Source organism: Vanessa atalanta, chromosome 9, assembly GCF_905147765.1.
Source record: "Vanessa atalanta chromosome 9, ilVanAtal1.2, whole genome shotgun sequence".
NCBI classification, from domain to species: Eukaryota; Metazoa; Arthropoda; class Insecta; order Lepidoptera; family Nymphalidae; genus Vanessa; species Vanessa atalanta.
The window spans coordinates 8,071,003-8,090,893 of record NC_061879.1 but is presented as its reverse complement, the minus strand read 5'-3'; the positions used below and the strand labels follow the sequence as shown (position 1 = coordinate 8,090,893).

At 30.1% G+C, this 19,891-nt stretch overlaps 1 protein-coding gene across 1 annotated transcript in view; it reads right to left on the bottom strand.

The window, feature by feature from the left end:
* LOC125066362 (zwei Ig domain protein zig-8-like) overlaps positions 1–19,116 on the bottom strand; it is a 41,802-nt gene extending 22,686 nt beyond the window's left edge. Inside the window, exon 1 of the mRNA XM_047674418.1 lies at positions 18,772–19,116. The gene's annotated coding sequence lies outside the window, so the exon portion shown is untranslated. The remainder of the gene's footprint in view (positions 1–18,771) is intronic.
* Positions 19,117–19,891: the final 775 nt, after the last annotated feature.

Here is a 19,891-nt window from a genome sequence, read left to right as displayed (position 1 = left end):
GTTCATCGTAATGCATTTTTGTAATATTACCGTAACAAATGTACGTACTATGCAAAATAGTAAAAAAGAAAAAAAAATGCGTTACAATATTTATGTACAAACTTGAACTTTAACGGTCGAGCAAAATCAACCTTGTATGAAGTGATCACTATCGCCAATAGACGCTGACACTGGAAGAAACAAAAGCTATTTCTTACACCGTTCATACATCACCAACTATAAAGTTCCATATTACCGTAATTATAGCGGCTAATTTGCTTAAAACCGAACCATAGCTGTACTTACTAAAAATATAACATTATTGTTTACCGGTAACATAACGCACGAGCACTATATAGCCATACTAATTATAAACAGTCAATATTTTTTTTTACTTAGATTTATTATTAATATCTTTGATTCATTAATAATAAATACTTCAATAAATTGCACATGATAAATGCTAAATAAAACAAAAATAATGTACTGCTCCGTTTCCTTTTAACTGAGATTAAAACGATACTTTCCAATGATGTCGTTTTATTACCGCCTAGATTGTATATGAAAGAAAATATAGCTTATTTAATATTCAAGGTAATCCTAAATTATACGGAGAAACACAATTTCCGATTTTCCCTAATAATTCAAACAATCATTTCTCCGTCGACCTGAGCTCGTTTCCTCAGTAAACACATATTTAATATATTTTCATGTTAACGTCACGGTTAAGTTACTATAATCGCCCGTTATCGATTTCCTTTGTTTGGCTTTGTCATGGAACACTTGAAAATTATTCGTTTAGCTACATAATAGGAGCAGGAGAATTAAATTTCATTTAAAATACCCCGCCTCTGTTCATGAGCTTCAAATTGTTCGAGAAAATTTAATGAAATTATCCGCTGAGCAACGTTAAGGTGATTATACATTGGTTTGGTGTTAATCAATTCAAAGTGAATAGTCAGAATTATCGGAAAAATAGCCTCAGAATTCAAGAAATTTTCTTTATTTCCTTTCCACTCAGAGCATTTGTCATTGAGAGGATTTCAACAATACAATTGACAAAGTTTGGAGTAATAAATGTAGTCCGCAATACACAAGTAAAATAAATTTTCATTTTTTTTTTTGTTGGTTTCGTATCAGAAATTTTAAATGGGATATCCCCATCTATTAGATGATGAATTTCCTTAAATACACTCTCTTTTAATTTTTTTTTTCAAAAACAAATGCTATACCGTTTTTCATGTTTCTAACATCAGAAATGACGAATTTCCATACAAAACTTTATCCACCATATAACCCTTAAGACAGAAATTCAGAAAAATCCTTTCTTTATGCTCACCAACGTTTTATAAGGAATTTCATCTAGTTAAAGCTTTGTGTATTCTATGTGTGTGTGAATTAAGGTAAGTTGTTTGTAAGCATTCAAATACGAACCTTGCATTTCATTATGGGCACTACTTTTATACCTTAAATACTTTTTTATACAAAATATGATCCACGTGGTAAAATAACGTTTTATTCGTTTGTAGAATAATTTTGACTTGGATTCAGTATATATCTTCAAGATGTGCGAGGTAGAAGAAATATACAAGAACATAAACAAACACATATTATGTATATGTACAATAGACATCTCCAAAAATAATTTCTTTATTCAAAATTGCTATAAATATTACAAATTCAATGAATTAATGTAAAGCCACTATAAGTTCGGAAAGTAGATTCTACCGAGAAGAACCAGAAAGAACATCGGTAGTTACTTTTTTCCACTATTTCAATTACAGAGTGCCAGTAAAGTGCAATGATTTTTTATATATATATATTATCGTGTCTAGAAATCAGCAAATACTAAGTCAAAGCTTTTTTTTATATTTATAATATTATCTCGTAATTAGTAATATGCCTTATCTATCAATGTTTTTTGGCGTGAGCTTTATGTTTTCTTAATAGGCCAATTTACTAACCTACTATTATTTGCTGATATTGTCTTCTGACGATCAACTTGTTTAGTATGTCATTTCAATGTACATACATCTTTAGAAAGTTTAATCCATATTTGGTAATTTTATTTATTGTTGTTATAAAATTCAAATGAAGTTTATTCTTTGGCTCTCTTTCATGTTTCATTTCTTGTTAACACGAGAGCGATTTTGTCCCATTCATTTGTAACTTTATTGCGACTTAATAAACTTAAAAGGATATTTTTAGTAATATAAGATTTATAAGAAACGGATTTTTTCTTCTTTCATATGCTAAGAAATAAAAATAAAAAAAATCATATTATGATACAATATTAAAATAGTATACTGCAATCCTTATGTAAAACGCTCGCTAATAATATAAAGTTTTAGTAGTTTATTTAGTAGTTTATCAATAAAATAAAACTCAACTTTTCTCAAACTGCATAAATAATTTAATCAGAACCGGCAAGGAACAGTGGATAGAGGAATGATACTTGGTTAAGATGATGAAGTTTTTGTCTTAAAATAAAACGCTATGTTACTAATAATACAAATATTTCGTTAATAGTATGGTACTGTTTTCGTCAAGTAAGAATAAAATGGTGTAATTTATGTTATTTTTATTATTATTTTTCTTATTTAAAGATACCAAAAAAGTGATTTGTTTTGGCCTTTAATTTCGGTTTCATCTTCGATCTTTATGGTATGTTCGTAAATACAAGTTAAGGAGACTAAGGATGCCCGATAAAGTTTAAGCAAAGTCATCTTTCTGGCCTACTTAACAGGTTGAACCGATAAACTTAGTATTTTAGCATAATCGCTGTTGAATTTTGTTTCGTGTTAAAATTTTGAGAGCCTCTGAAAGCTTCAGAAAGAGTAAATTTACGACTTAGTTTTAAGTAGAACAGTTTTGTGTCCCCCTTTCGAATAATAAATGATCATCTAAATGAATTATTATTATTTTATTTGAACCAGCATTTAATAACCCATTATAAGTTTATTTGATTTTTTTATTGGCATTCGACATGAGGTTCTCTTATGGCGTTAGGCCCCTTTCCGACGACGTTTTGTATGAACGTGGTGCGTACACTATATAATATTATTTATTAATTTGTTTAATATAAATCAATTCAATATTTCTATTTGTCTGTCAGACTTTGGTAAGCATTGCTATTTAATAAGCGGTATGTGTATCATTATTCCGATATCACATATATTATTTATGACAGACCATTTCTCGTAAAGCAATTTTTGATAGCTGAATAAATAAAATAAATAAAATTTTAAAATGATGACTGATTATAAAAGTACCATTCGTAAATTGTCAAGTGCAAAACGGAAGTTTTTATATATTAGATAATTCTAGAAATAAATACGAAAACAATAACTCAAATACATTAATAATAAATTAATTTTAATTATTAAGTTAACAATCTGAGATACCGTACACACATTATATGTACCTACATTGTACATGCAAGTACCTAGAATTGAAGCGCAGATGCAAGCAATCCAAGGATACTACTAAGATAAGTAGTATGTACTCGCAATTAAAGACACAAAGGAAGCTACTAGAATTGGTGCATTAGAAATGAAAGGAATTACTAATGTATTTTACAAAAGATCTAACGAGGCAAAGATAACCGCTAACATTGAGGGGCCTTATTACTTAACTTTCTAATAGAATTCAGAGTGTCGTAAAATGTTAAAGAAAGAATTTAATCAGATTTAATACCCTTTCTCATTCCATATGTGCCATATCACGGTACGGTCACCGTGCCGTATAAAGTAGTGTATGAGCTTTTACAGTTTTCACAAGATACGGCGTCCTCATCCACTACAAAGAAGGATCAACGCGGTTATGACTACTATAGGCGCTTTCATATACATACAAGAACAACACGACATAGGCAAGCGCGAGAAATGCTATTTAACCGCTATCATTACAAGCCGTTTTGAACATCACATAATGTCAAACAAACTAGTATTGTATGATCCATTATAATCGAAGACACGTATGTTACGAAGTAGACGCTAACGACGTCGATACAATAGTGGATACTGTCTTCGTTCCATCTAATAATGAACAAGACGTCTTCACTCTGTTACCTTAACAATACTGCGACTATGGCCTCTGGGCGACCGTATACCTTACGTATAGAGTTTAGGCTTAACGCGTTACGGCACCGTGCCTTTGTGGCAACCGTTTCAATGTGAAAATTCCCTATAGTTTGTTGTGTCAATATCGCCATTATCGAAAAATGACAATCGAGCAATGTTAGGAAAATTATAACTCGTGTAGTAAAATTTCATAGAATAATTGTAGATGTAATCGGAATCCAGAAATATAAAAATGGCAATTGTGTAATTAATAATTATTAAAAATTCGTTCGTTATGTTTTTGTATTTTGTTCGTTATGCATTATACTAAGTTGTTTACAGAAAAGTCTAAAACATCTTAAGAAAAACAATGATATAAATTCAATCATCTTTACATAAACACTTTCATCTCAATTCCTTTCATCTATCTCTCGAATAAATAAGACGGATTACTAAACAATGATTGCTAAGATTAGCCAAGTTGTACTGGTTTTGTTACTTACAATGATCAATAAATAATTGCATTGTAATACAGCAATATTTAAAGAAACAATTCGCTACATTTTGCATGTCTTGCGAATAGTAATAAAATTTATACTCTTATGTAAATGAGATGACTTTCATACATTTGTACATAATATATATATATATATTTTTTTTTAATAAATTTACTCTCGCATGTGGCATTAGTAAAATAATCTGTGCCCTCTCAGCACAGATAAACGCCAAATAAAAATAATAATAAAGTTATTTTTAATCTACATTCACCTGGAATTTCTGTGAACCTGCATAAAATATTAGTGCCATTACCGTTCGCGGGGATGTACCAATTTGTCGGCGTCCGCGTAAACAAGACAGATGACTTCCTCCGTTATCCATCATACTTGCGGTGACCGTCTCTGTTAAGTCACAGCCTTATTCATTATTATTTGCATGACCCACTTACTATGAAATGACAGTTTTGACATTTATTGTAATTAATATGTATTGTATATCTTGCAGCTTAAAATTTTATATTTAAAATACACTTTATGATGCGTATAAAAAATAAATCAAATTAAAAAAAAAAATGCTTAAAGTGTATTTACAATCACAGGATGTAACATCTTGGTGCCCAAGGTTGGTGTCGCATTGGCGATATACTTCTTACATCACCAATGTCAATAGGCGATGGTGACTATATACCATCAGGGTTCTATTAATGCGTTCGCCTTCATACTATAAAAAAGCCAGTAAGAAAATTGTTTAATTAAATAACATCTATTCCTAAATATAATAAAGTTGAAATTTGCTCGGCATTATATATTTCTATCCATATTATTTTAAATCATGAAAACTATAATCTATAATATATAATCATAAAAAAACCAGAATATAGTAGAATTAGAAAGTTATAATAATAAAGGATGCAAGAATCAATACAACGTCTGAACTTAAGTTAGTTTTTGATATTTGAATTTGGAATTATCCGATGAGTTTCCAATTTGTTCTTAGATGAAGCTCTACACAATCAGAACCGCTCATTGTTCTACAATAGATAGTAGTATACGCGATATATCTAAAGACAAAGTACTACTTCTCAGACATCCTAAGAGATAATAGTGAATTACAAACATCTTGGGCTAATTTGTAAAAAAATGTGTAAGTTATATAAAAAGGTAGACTTACCACTAATATTATACACCTGATTAAATAAAAAATAAAATTATTATTTGCACTAAATAAAATTTTAATTTTAAATGCGTTCGTGTTTGCGGGTAATATAAGATTAAAATGATTTTTGTTAATGTTCTTTTGTAATTGTAATTCTTTCATTCCAAGATGTGCAATCGTCTTAATATATATGGTTTTTGTAATATCATTTAACGCCCAAACATTTCTTAACGATTATTTTAAATTTTACGATTGACTATTCTCGAACGTTCACTAGAATCTTGAAGACGTCAGATACACAATAGATTTTGTGATTAAGGTAATAAGTAAGTCATTTACTAATACATTACAAATTCAAATTACTTATAGAAGCATTCATTTATTGAAAGTAAAAGTGACAACCGATGTTGAAAAGAAAAAACGGTGACCTGAGAGGGACTAGAGAATAAAACTCGGCGGGATTTTTCTCTCGGTTTCAATATTCGGAGGCAATCGCTTTATTTCCATAGTGCGCTTACCTCTATGAACTCACTATTTGTAAATAAAAAAAAAATAAAAAAAAAATATTTTGTAAATTATGTCTGACATAGAATGTATTGCACTTTTTGGTCCAAAAATGCCACAAGTTATTTAACACAACTATTTTATAATAAATTCCAATTGCATACACGAATTAACAAAAAAAATCCCGAACACTTTATATATAATTCTCCCGTTCCTGAAACAAAAGCGTGGTTAAACTTTTCAAGCGATTTATTCGAATTGAGTTATTCGCGGAAATATTTTATTACCAACCACATTCCGTATTCAAGTGTTGTTTTCCTATCTATTAAATAATTTAACTGGGGATATCGCTGTAATACAAAACACCATCGTTGTATTGAGGTTTATCGTAATTAGTGAACCATCATTATGTCGGTTTAAGCTTGTATTATTTATTACACGAATACAATATTGTCACGTTGTGCATTTTAATATTACATTTAAATAAGCTTTAAAATAAATCTGAAAATTTTAAATTAAACGTAAATAAATCTTTGTACAAAATGTGCGTTAATTTTAGAATTACATTTAATATGGATTTTATGTACGATTCATTAATTAAAAAAAATAAAAATAAAAAGTTGAATAATTGACTTGGGATGTGTTACAAAATAATTTACATCCAAAAATTTTAAAGCTGATAAATCTCACTACGAATATATATATATATATATATATATATGTATATCTTCAGATTAAATTGTTTCAATCTGATTGAAAAATGGAAAACTCTCAACTAAATTTCATCGTATAAATCTAGGCATCTTCAATTTGGCTGCGATGAAATATTTGACCAATACCTTAGTTGTGCTGTTTATGTTTTATTGTAAACAATATTTTTGTTTTCATTCTATGAATATTTGGCTTTATTAGTTAAATCAATCATTTTTTAAATAAGCAAATTTTTCTGTATTTCATGTTATCCGATCTGAGTAATAAAATATAATTTAATCAGTTTTCATTTAACGAAGGCGTAAGGAGTTAATAGCCGGTAAATTACTTTTAAAATATACGTTAAAGTTGATAGTGCAGATCGATTTATCAAACGTCTTATTAGTATAAAAGTGCAAAGTGAGTGAGCCTCGTAATAACTCTCTCAGAGTAAAGTACCGTCGATTCGATGGCCATCAATCATTTTTGTATAGACTTCGAGAACCACTTCAGGCATATCGATGTTTGAAGGATTTCTTTTAACGTATAAAAAATATTTATGGAATTCATGTATACGTTAAATAAAGTTGTAACCGCACTGTATTCAAAAATCAAATATTCTCGGATTAATCGTACTGGACGTTAAATATTCTCGATACTGAGTAAAACGACGCTACAAATATTGGATGTCAACTGCAAACCACTGGATATAATAAAGCTTGACTCAAATGGTCTTTAATTAAACAATGTCTTAAACAGCGTAGCTTAAAAATAAATCTTTAATACATTAGTATTAGCCCTGTTCGTCTTTATTATTGACTAACAAATCACCCCACCCCCACTGGCTTCGCTTGAGTGTAATTTATTAATAAAGAAAAATATAAATATACTTCATACTCTATAGCATCCAGGAATCATTTCGTATTCTACGAGTGAAAATAATGTTGAATTGAATCATTAGTTCCCAAGATTACTCCCTAACAAACAAACTAATTTTATCCCTTTATAATATTAATATGGAAATACCTATACACTTTGTAACACTTTTATCAAAAATTGGTCCTTATGATTTATCAATACGATAAAAACATACATAGAATACGAGTTAGTACCTTTTGCTTACATGTATTAATAAATTTGTAGGTAAATAATATCTAGTGTTACATAAGGTGAAAATATTTCTGAAAGCCAAGACGATAACGTTAGTTTTGTATCCCATTTGTTTTATGAGGCACTATTCAGTGTTCGTATCTTATTGTTTATGACACGAGCAACTGTTCAGCAATACAGTCACGTTACCAAAGCTAAATTTAATAATAAACATCGCGTCTAAACTATTTTTATTTATTAATAAGTTTCACCAACGATTACGTTCCTCTGGAATTACGATTAAGCTCGGTAGGGGGTGATTTATTTAAGAATGCTTTCCTTGATCTTAGTGATTTCTTTGAATACATCAAAAGCAGCGTAGAAGTATCTATTCGTTCATGAAGGCGTGACCCACGTTAAATAATCGGCGTTCATTAGTATTGAGTGATGCTCGTACTTACAAGATATTTTAGCGTGCGTGAGGCGATTAACATTACAGGAAAGATAGCACAAAAATAAAAAATAAATTTGTCGAAAACCTTTTTTTTACGAGTTTTACGTGTAGTTTATTAACATGAAGAAACTTTGTGAGTGAATGGCTCTATAATTCAAGCGGACATAATTTTTTTTTTTTAATATATTTTTGCATTGCAAAATTTTGTTCAGATAGGTTTAGGTAACCCGAAAGCTATTTTTAATAACAGGATAATCATAAACTATACGTATGATGGTAGACTTTTTTGCTAGTCCTTGGTGTTGGACCACTTTCATCATAGATTACATGAGCAGACTTAATGCTTAAAGCACGTCAGCTTCATTTCGTTCATCAACTCCTTTAAAAAGTGCATAAAAAAAGGTTTTCATTCAAAAAAATACTCAAGAGTACATAGGAACAACTACAGAAAATATATTCATAAATAAACACTATACGTCATCATCGTTTGTTTTTAAGATACAACTTTATTAAAGAAGACTCTTGCGAGCACTTTTGAATTTATTTTATATGATGAAATTAAATTTAAAGCTACGTTCAGAATGTAGATTCTCCCGAGAAAAACCGACAAAAAACTCAGCAGTTACTCCTTTTCGACAAAGTGTTGCATATATTATTGCATATATGCAATAACTGAATTATTACTATTTCTGCATGAAAACCAACGAATACTAACTCCAAATTTATTATACCCAGTTAGTATATAATTTTTAAAAAAAAAATTTACAGTCCCGAACTCTGAAATTGTAAGCAGCCCTAACGGCTCCCTTTTGATGAATGAATATAGTTTATATATCAGTAACATCACTCCAAAGTAATATACTATGAAAATATGCAAAATATACCAATGGAACAATATCAGTCAGTTAGCTATCTTACCTTCCTAATCGCGTCGGTTGGGAAGCTGAGTCTACCTACAAAGAATGACAAACGAATATTCCACTGGAGTTTTCAATCTATCGTAATAGCTAAAAGGCGGTATTATCTCTTACACTAAGATTTTTATTTTACATTCTGTTTTACATTCCATACGGTAAGTATTAAACATTTTGTTGTACTAGCATTCCAAACCAAATTATTTTTCGTAAACCACGTTTATATCAGAGATAGTGTACTGTTTTATTTTTGTGTCAGCTACAAATAAATTCCAATCCCAAGAAGAATTCTTATTAAAAATAAATTATAAAAATGTGAAGATTGATGACCATATTGTATTAAAAATATGTAGAATGTTTGTATTAAAAAATCGAGTATGTGAAAACGAAAATTAAATTTCCAAATTCTTTATAGTGAATGAATGTTTAAAACATAGAGGTCAGTACTAATAGTAGGTATATTCATATCCCAACGAAAAATAAAACGGCCTGAGTGGTTTATATATTATAATACTTTCTGTTTTAATATAACAAATTAGTGTAGGTCATTTTTACCGGGTTTGATTTAGTTATTCTATTTTAGAGCCACAAATGTCTGTATTAGTAGACAGTGAGGTAAATACGGATAAGGGGTGGTTGTTATTTCGCTGAAATCCTTTTTTGAGATAAATAACTGTAAATATTGTTGAGTGTTTTGTTCTGTTATTTGATGTTTTATGGCTTTGTGTTATTACTAAATAAAATAATTTTAAAATTAAGTGACATTATTTGGCTCTTTATAGTATACGGGTACAGAAACTTCTAATCAACATAAAACCAAACCAATTACAAAATTGGGTTAAAATCCTAAAAAAGTTATAATAGCAGATATAAAACTTAACACATTAAATATTATGAAGAAATCATTTTTTTTATGTTACTAAGCAGACAGGCAGGTAGTCAGTGGCCCATAGATATTAGCTACTAGTATATTCCAGTCAATCATATTTATAAAAAAAAAATGCGAAAAGAATATTAACATAAAAACTTTTAATCGTATGGCTATGACATTAAAAAAAATAGAACAATCCGCGTTCATCATTCTTAACCTATGTTAATTATTGAGAAAATGTTCCAAGCTAATTATCATAGTATTATGACGAATCTACAAGCTAAGTCAGGTGACTGTTAAATAAAAAGAAAAGATTTCCGACGATATGTTACTTTGCAAACTTATATACTATAACTAGAGTACTAAACAATGCCTTGATATTAATTATATAATTAATAAAGCAATGTAAACGAATAGCTCTGTTGAAATAGTAATATCATCATAATTTATGTCTTTTTTAATAAAACGAATATCTGTTATAACCTCAAATGTGTTCCAAGTATTAATACTTGGTTCGACAACGTTTGTTAAAGTTGTAAGACATTTTTCATTTGTTTTGATTTCAATTGATTCCATCACAACGTGAAATAGAACCATTGCTACTTGAATAAAAATAAACGTAAAGTGTATATACAACAAGAAGTGTATAATAATAATTGAAATAAAAACTGGAACTCACTTTCGCAACAAATTTAATTAAATTCAAAATGTCGGCGTTTTCTAATCCACTCGCGTCTGAATGAAATATCCAAACATGAAAATGGCAAAGCGAAATGGAAATCTTTGATAAAATTTTGTTATAAAATTATATAGAATATATAGTATTGAGTTAAAGCTTTAAATCATGTTATAAAAGATAATTTACTTTGTAGCCATAAAACATACATACATCCATATGTATGTAAATATATACAAAGGAAAATTTCAGTCAAATATTAAGTTTAGTATTCACCTTAACGCATAAGTGCTCGTACATTATCTGCCTTCATGCTATTACCGTACTTTGGATATAAACGTTGACGGTGCTGTTTCTAAACTCAAGATAAAGAATAGTAATTTTGCTTGTTATATATCCAATCAGAGAGAGAGAGAGCAATCAGAAGCGACGAACATTAGCAGTATTTAAATTTCGACGATTCAAAAACGCTTAATTGTGAAGTTTACTTGAATAAAATAGATTTGATTTGATTATTACTTCGCTTATTTCAAACCTTACTTCTTTATTCAGAAGAGTACTGCCAATCAACTTACTCTGGACTAGGCATGATTATTTCTAGAAAGGAAACCAAGTAACTTGTTGTTGAAATCGACTCCAAGATCTCGGGATCTGTACTGGACCTACTCGTATACTACCTATACACTGTTCAGTAGATCACTTATATAAAATACCTCTTATTGCAATTTTTTGCAAGTTAAGAGTATGTATACGCCCTTGCTACAAAAATCTCGTAGTCTCGTTGGTCGTGCGCCTTAATTATTTCCAGTCGTACTGTTGTCGTGCCCTTGGATTTCGAGAATAAATAAAATATAATGAAAGATAATGCACTTGTGTTGTTACACACACTTAGCTAGTTTAATTCTGAAAATAGCAGCCGTAATCTTCTTTATTTCAGTGCAGTAAAAAGATATAATATAAACGAAAGGTGAAGACCTCATTATTTTACTTGGCTACGTTTAATACATAAAAAGATACTGCGAAAAAATAATCAATCATCTATGAATTATTAAAGAGTAACCAACTTCAAGACCTAAAGTGTTCCCTTTGTCTAGAAATCTCTAGACTTTGATAGATTATACCAGCAATGTTATTTAGAAAAATAAGGCAACACTTTAGGAGAATAGCTTGAAATGAAATATTTTATAGTTCTGGGGGACATTTTTTATATATTCCTTTGATACAGATGTCTCATCTATCTCATCTGTCTGGATATCAGTTACCTTGATTGATATTCTCATTACACTATTAATAATAAAACCTTAGTTATCATCGCTTTCAGACCTTTAATAATTTACACTAGGTCACTCACTTATTTGAAACTAAATATGACACTGAAAATAAATATTGATGGTAAATATATCGATGAAAAATCTATTTTTGACCTTTTGGTGTTTTACGTTTATCTGAGAAAACAATTTAAATGTTTTATTCGCATTTTGATGAAATCTGATGCGTCTTATAAAATTTAATGAATAACTTCCTGATTACTGTATAAAATATTCTATGCTATTTTCTATGCTAAATATTTTTAATAATTCTCTGGCATTCAAATTACGCTATCCATATTGCATGCAATTGGAGCATGCCTTATCTGTCTTTAAAGCTACACCCTTCTCTTTTGAATTTCTTTATTGGCGTGGACAGCTCTCAAGGATAGATGCCAAAATCTGAACAAAGCAAATATTGGCTGGGAGCTCGAGACCTTTCTTGGCCTAGATATAAGCATAAGCGAGTCGTTATGTCGACCCAGTTGATATTGGTAACACTTACAAAAGTTCAAACATTATTTCCTTCACTTTGATTTTGTCTATCAGAAAAAAATAAAGCGACAGCCATATTTATATTGCAATAATTAATTATCAATAATGAAACTAACGGAGAAAGAAAATATTGAGCTCATAAGTCAAAAAGTTTTTTTTTAATTTAAGTCAGAAAGGCATAGGGTTACATGTGCTGCCATATTGGCATTGTAAGAAATATAAATATTTTCTTGTTCAGTTCATCAAGTAGTTTAAAATATATCCCACTAAAATTTTTGCCTTACTCATCTATCTAACCACAAATTACAAATAATAAAAAAAAAAAAAACAAAAGAGTAAGGATGCAATTTGAAGTGTTGATGTACATATACTTGTAATACCATATCAGGATTAAAAAAAAAGGAACAGTTGTAGATCTCGTACAAGCTGGTATTACATTTTTTGCAATTCACTATTGTTAAATGAAAATAGTTCAAGTTGCACAAGCGAGTCTGTCAGAATTCGTTCTCGAACGAAATCCGAAATATGGTAATGGGTATACATAATGTAGGGATGTACAATATTTGTAACTGTTATGACTTAAAATATACGTAAGTATTATGTATTTCGTTTTGTATTTTTTTTAATGTATTAAAGCTTAATATGTTATACTGACATTACTAAATCTAGACAATATTCAAAAAATCCTTCTATGTTTCATGAGTCATTTCGTAAACAATATCATGGAATTCATGAAGTTCTTTACATGTCCTGTATAGTATCGAAATTATATATTCTTTATTGTTCTAATAAATGTGTCCATAAATATACCAAATTTTAGTAGCATCTTTCGAGTGCTATAAAGCAATGTTTTAGCCCTGCTCATTGTGGCCATTCTTTTCAGAGTCTAGGCAACTTTGCTGAATATATTGTAGTGCACAAATATAAACGCAAAGAGAGCAATATCTATTTCCTTACTTTCATAATTCGTCTGCATGATACGATAGGATTAGTATATCCTTCACATCCGAGGAGTATTCAGGTGCAGGAACGGGTTTTCCCCTTTTTAAGGGTTTACCACTTATCAGACAATTATGAAGCCTTTTACTGAACGTTTCTTGATAGATTAATTAAAATAGTTCTTACTGTTGCTCTGGAAAGGTTAGATCTGGAATTGAACCAAAAACGCAGGATCTACGGAAGGAAGGAACTAATAAGAATTGTACAAGACCAACGAGATAGGCTATGGTAAAGTAAAGAACATCTAAACACACTAATCAATTGCATTTACATTTGATTATAGTAGGTTAATGACCAAATAGACTACTTAATAATACGTACTTACCACAAAGTAGACGATGGCACTATATGAAATATACTTCTCACAACGCTAATGCGAATCACGTTTATGTATCTACATTCTATTGTACCAATAGAAATAATAAAAGAAAAATATAATGTTAACACAGTTAAGAATACTTATGCGCGTAACTTAAATAATTATCATTTCTTAGAATAACTTTCCAAAAACGTGCCAATATCATTCAAAATACGTAATAGTTTTCATTCGATTTAAATAAGAATTGAAACTTGTGATTAATCTTTCTTGGAGACCTTTCTCAGACGCTTTTTCCATTTTAACTTCGGATAGTTTTATTGAAACAACAAATTCTTCTGTAAAAATGCTTTTGGTACGTTCAAAGGAATGTGACGAGTAGAATTAATTTAGTTGATCAGAATTTATTCTATAATAATTTATAGCCTTTAATGAGAAATAATTTTAAAAATTGCTTTTTATAGAATGTCGATTGGAAAATAATATATCGTTTGATTTGTTTTGGCTGCTATCTGTACTTATAGATAAATCCTTTTATTTGTGGTAAACAATAAAGAGTATTTTGTACTTTTAAATCTATTAAGTTATTCGTGCGTTTTATCATTGAATAACGGTTAGTTAACTTTTTGTGACCAAAGCTAGGCTATATAACATTAAATAGAAAAAACAAAACAATTCCATGAGGTTGAAGTTACAAATTCATTGGTATTAAAAAAAACATTTCTTTTAAAAGTTTCTATAACTTTTAACATGGGATAATTAATAATAATTAATAACATTATATATTAGTTTAGTTTATTAAAATTTCATAAAAATTATAATTTTATTTTTTGAAAACCTATAGGAACTGCTATTATAAAAATATTATATGTTATATATAATAGGTATTTATTGTCGTAGGCCATTTTCTTCGCGTAAATGACCAATAATTCCTCGAATAAACCAGAACAATCTGGATTAAGTATTTCAGAAAAGTCTGAGATAACATGTATCTGCTATTCCAAGCTAAATTCATAATAATTATTTATACATGATACAAATTAAAAAAAATCTATACGTGATTTTTGAAGTAATTATTCTTCAATTTATTATTCAATTAAAAAATCTGAATAATATGTAAATTACATTTAATATTTAATATAAACATTTCATCGCGCTATAACGTTCGATTGAATACTTTAGATTACATCATAATTTTAAATAATATACAACAAAACAAAAAAACGTTCGCTGCGAAATACGTAGTCGGAACGGGTTGTGCTATTTAATTTTGATCTCGGCAGTTCAAATTACCCAAATATGAATCTATTAGCTGTGGTCAAATTTAGATATATCTATGTTTCACAATAAAATGAATATTCATGTTTCTCATTTATGATTGTAATAAACGTTAACAATTTATAAAATAAAAAATCCTACTTAATATTTTCTTGCTATGTGCACTTCTTATTTATTATATGATTAATACTAATTTGCACCCATGCAAAGCCGGAGCGGGTCTCTAGTGTATTTCAAAAGATAAACCTACATTTCCAGAAATGCAGACTAATAATAATGAACAGCACTAAAGGAATGCCCGTATTTTAGACTACGACTTAAAAATATTTTAAATTTGGACTGAGTTATTTTTAAAATTTGAATTCTGTGTTCGCGATCCCGAGACGAATGCAATATATCTGTCGAGTTTATTTATGTTACCATTGGAATAAGATATTGTTGCATCGAGTATGCTGACGTCAGTATTTTATTTGCGAGAGAGTTTTAGTTTCAGCTGGTAGTACTACAAAAGTAATACTACAACGAGAATTACAAAGGAAGATTTCTTTATATTGTTTTTGAATGTCGAAACCGTAACTGTTGTTGTAAAAAATACAAATCCCGCAAATTGCAAGCTTACTAAATATTTTAAAATAATATTTACGAGATAATAACATATTTATATATTATAAATATCTCATTTCTGGTTTCTCTATTTTGTTTTTCCGTTAATCATTTCTGCTCCACCAAGGAGTTTGAATGTTTGTACTATTTATAAATAAATATTGGACAACATCACATACATGGTAGGGCTTTGTGCAAGCCCGTCTGGGTAGGTACCATCCACTCATCAGATATTCCACCGCCAAATAACAGTACTCTGTATTGTTGTGTTCCGGCTAGAAGGGTGAGTGAGCCAGTGTAATCACAGGCACAAGGGACATAACATCTTAGTTCCCGAGGTCGGTGGCGCATAGGTGATGTAAGGAATGGTTAATATTTCTTACAGCGCCTTTGTCTATGGGAGGTGGTGACCACTTAACATCAGGTGGCCCATATGCTCGTCCGCCAACTAATGCCATAAAAAAAAGAAACATTAGTCTGATCCCAATGTAAGTAGTTAAGGCACTTGTGTTATGGAAAATCAGAAGTAACGACGGTACTAGGTACAAGCACACAAATCCAAGACAACATAGAAAACTAATGAACTTTTTCTACATCGACTCGGTCGGGAATCGAATCCGGGATCTCGGAGTGGCGTACCCATAAAAACCGGTGTCCACAATACTCGACCACGAAGGTCGTTTTTGTTTTATATCATAGGGTGGCAAACGAGCAGGAGGCTCACCTGATGGAAAATGACTACTACCGCCCATGGACATCTGCAACACCGGGGGGCTTGCAGGTGCGTTGCCGGCCTTTCAGGAAAGAGTACGCTCTTTTCTTAAAGGTTTCCAAGTCGTATCGGTTCGGAAAAACCGCCGGCGAAAGCTGGTTCCACAGAGCGGTTGTGCGAGGTAGAAAATGTCTTAAAAATCGCGCTGTCGTACTATTTAAATGTTTTTACTACTTTACATTATAACAATACGTTATAATGATAGTAAGTAACAAAATAATACTTTTGAGAAACAAATATGTATATAGTGGTGTTGTATTACTTTCTTTTCAATGTCGATATATATTTTTTTGAAATACGCTGATTAACCCATTCGATTTGATGCACATAACGCCACGTTTAATATTTTCTTATTCTACTTATGTCAAGAAGGCGCTACATAAAATGTAGATTTCATATAACATAGCCGATAACCAGCAGACGATACAGACGCTTGTAAAGATACCTCGTTTACGAATTATGATAAATAGATTAGAGGTTCTGCTCAAAAACATACAAGCTAAAAGTCTGAAATCACAAAACCCTCCCTTCGACATCGTCGTAGTCGGGTAAAATTGGTTTATAGTGGTATCATCGTGTGTTCCACATCGCATACGTGTGGACGAATAAAAAACAAAGCCCAACTGAAAATGTCAACTGATATATAATCTTGTTAAATCTTAAGCATTCCTGATTTGTTTTAACACTATTTTGCTGAAGCAGTTCGAATTTCTATTTTACAATAAATCTTTAACGATTGGCATTTGTAAACTATATTTCGTTACATGCCTTTTTAAAAAGATAAAAAAAAAGAAATTACAAAATGAGGAATAATAGAAATATTAATAAATAAATAAAAATGTTTATTGTGTGTACAATACTTAATATATAACGGGTTAGGAACCAAAACGTAGTAAGTTACTAGTAAGGACTAGTACTTGTGTTAGGAGGGTCCTATCTTCCTTTACAAATAAATTAAATGTATATAGTCTATTCTAATTTTCTGCAATAGAAATAAGCTAAACCAAACCAAAGTGTAATATGCCTGTGTATATGAGTGTGAGTGAGTATGTATGTTTGTGTGGGAATATATATATATTATATAACACACAACGTATATCGATGGTTTTGCTTGTTTTAAAATTAATAGTATAGATCCACCAACTCGACTAATTTAGAGAATAAAATATAAAAATAACAGCGTTCGTGTAGGTAGGATAAAATATAATTAATGTGAAGAGCAACCTAAATTATTTCGCCTGAAATTCCTAATTGAGCCTTTAATCTAAAAAAGTGAAGTGTTATTTCCCGTATGAAAATAATAAAAAAATATATTTTTTAATAAATCTAAATTTTGTACATATAGACTGATAACTGAACAACTCTGTTTTATTAATAGTAATAATACAAATATAATTTTCAACATTGCGTAATGCTTAAAAAATACTAGCTATTATAATACCTGTCACTACGCTATGACGTCAAATGAGATTGAGTCACATAAAAACAATTATATACATATACTAGTCTTGTTTTATACATACAAGCCCTCGTGATAAGATAGAAAGATATCTTAAACCCCAACTTTCGGACTGCTTAAGAAACATATTAAAAAAAAATGTTTCGAAATATATCTGAATTTTGTAACCAAGGAACGTAGAGCTTAGATTTTATTCCAATATAATAAAATTTTGATAGGTTTAAAAACATATATCATCGTGAAGCATAATATTTTTTGTGGTGTGAATATGCGGACAGGCAAATGGGTTACCTGTCGGTAAAGTGTTATCACATTGGCGCTGTAAGATATATTAACCATTCCTTACATCACCAACGCTCCACCAACCTTGGAAGCTAAGATGTTATGTCCCTTGTTACGCTGGCTCACTCATCCTTTATAACGGCTCAAAAAAGCCTTTTAAAACAAAGACAACAATCCTAAATGTTGCTGTTTGGCGGTAGGCTGACCAGTGGGTGGTACAGGTGCTAGCCAGGCGGGCTTGCACAAAGCCCTACCACCAAGTAAATATATATTTTTTAAATATTACAATTATTTATAAAACATTTAACGAAGAAATATTATTCCTTATATTAGAAATAGTATTCATAAAAAAAGTTGTCAAGTACTTACTTGGTTCTTATCACTTTTAGAAATAAAGATGCCGCACAATAGCAGTCCTTAATACAAAAATATAATATTGAATAGCCGCAAAACTGTTTTCAACTTCGCAACTCAGCAAATTAATCACTCCGAGTCCCGTTTAATTTTTCGTAACACTTAGCAACACTTAAAAAAAAACAATACACTTCGCGAACACAAAAGTAGGAAATACAAAAGACCGTCGAAATCACTTCACAGCTAAAGTTTTCAAACTCGGAACAATGTTATAAATTTTTAAACGCGCTACGACAAAGACTACGTTTTTTAAAAGTACCATTTAAATTTCGTTACAGATCGCGCGGGAACCGGCGAGATCAGAACGGGTGTCCCTAGTGATAGAAAGTCCGAGACTGCGATGTGGGTATTAACGCGCCTGCGTCGCTTTGCACCACGGGTAGCCTGCACTTGTGATACATTTCTGCTTCAATTAATCCCTACTCTATACTCAATTACACCTCCAAGTGTTGTTATCTTATAGCGAAATTAAATTTTGAAATAAATGTTGCACTGGTTGATGAGCCGAGGAACCGTTTCCTCGAAAATATCCACTTAAGAGGTATTCATTTAACTTGCAATGTTTGTTTAGGAAAATCACTCCATCTTATTCTATGGAATTGAAATTTTACGTGTTAATTTAGTTTCGACGACAACTAGCTAGCGGTCACTAAAATTTTAAACTAAAATTTTTGGTATTTATTTATTATAATACTTTTTAACGTATTTGGTGATGAAATGGAAGTAGGTATTATCAAAAGTATACACTTATAGCAGCACGTTTTATGTGGTTTTGTTAGCAAAACTTATTTTATTAAACTTTTAATTAAATTGTTCATTCTGAAAATAGAAACTATAGTCACCTAGGAATACAGAGTGTAGGTTAAAAGGTTTGAATTTAAGTTTTTGCACTATTTGGATATAAGATTAATCCGTATTTTTTTTTAATTTATATAAAAATAAAAATGCTTGCAATTATTTATTTATAAATTTTATACAGATAAAAGAAAATATATTTGAATGTATTAAAAATTAAAATGTAAAGACTTTAGAGAGCGTAACCGTCTAATATTCTATATACCTTCGACAATCTTGG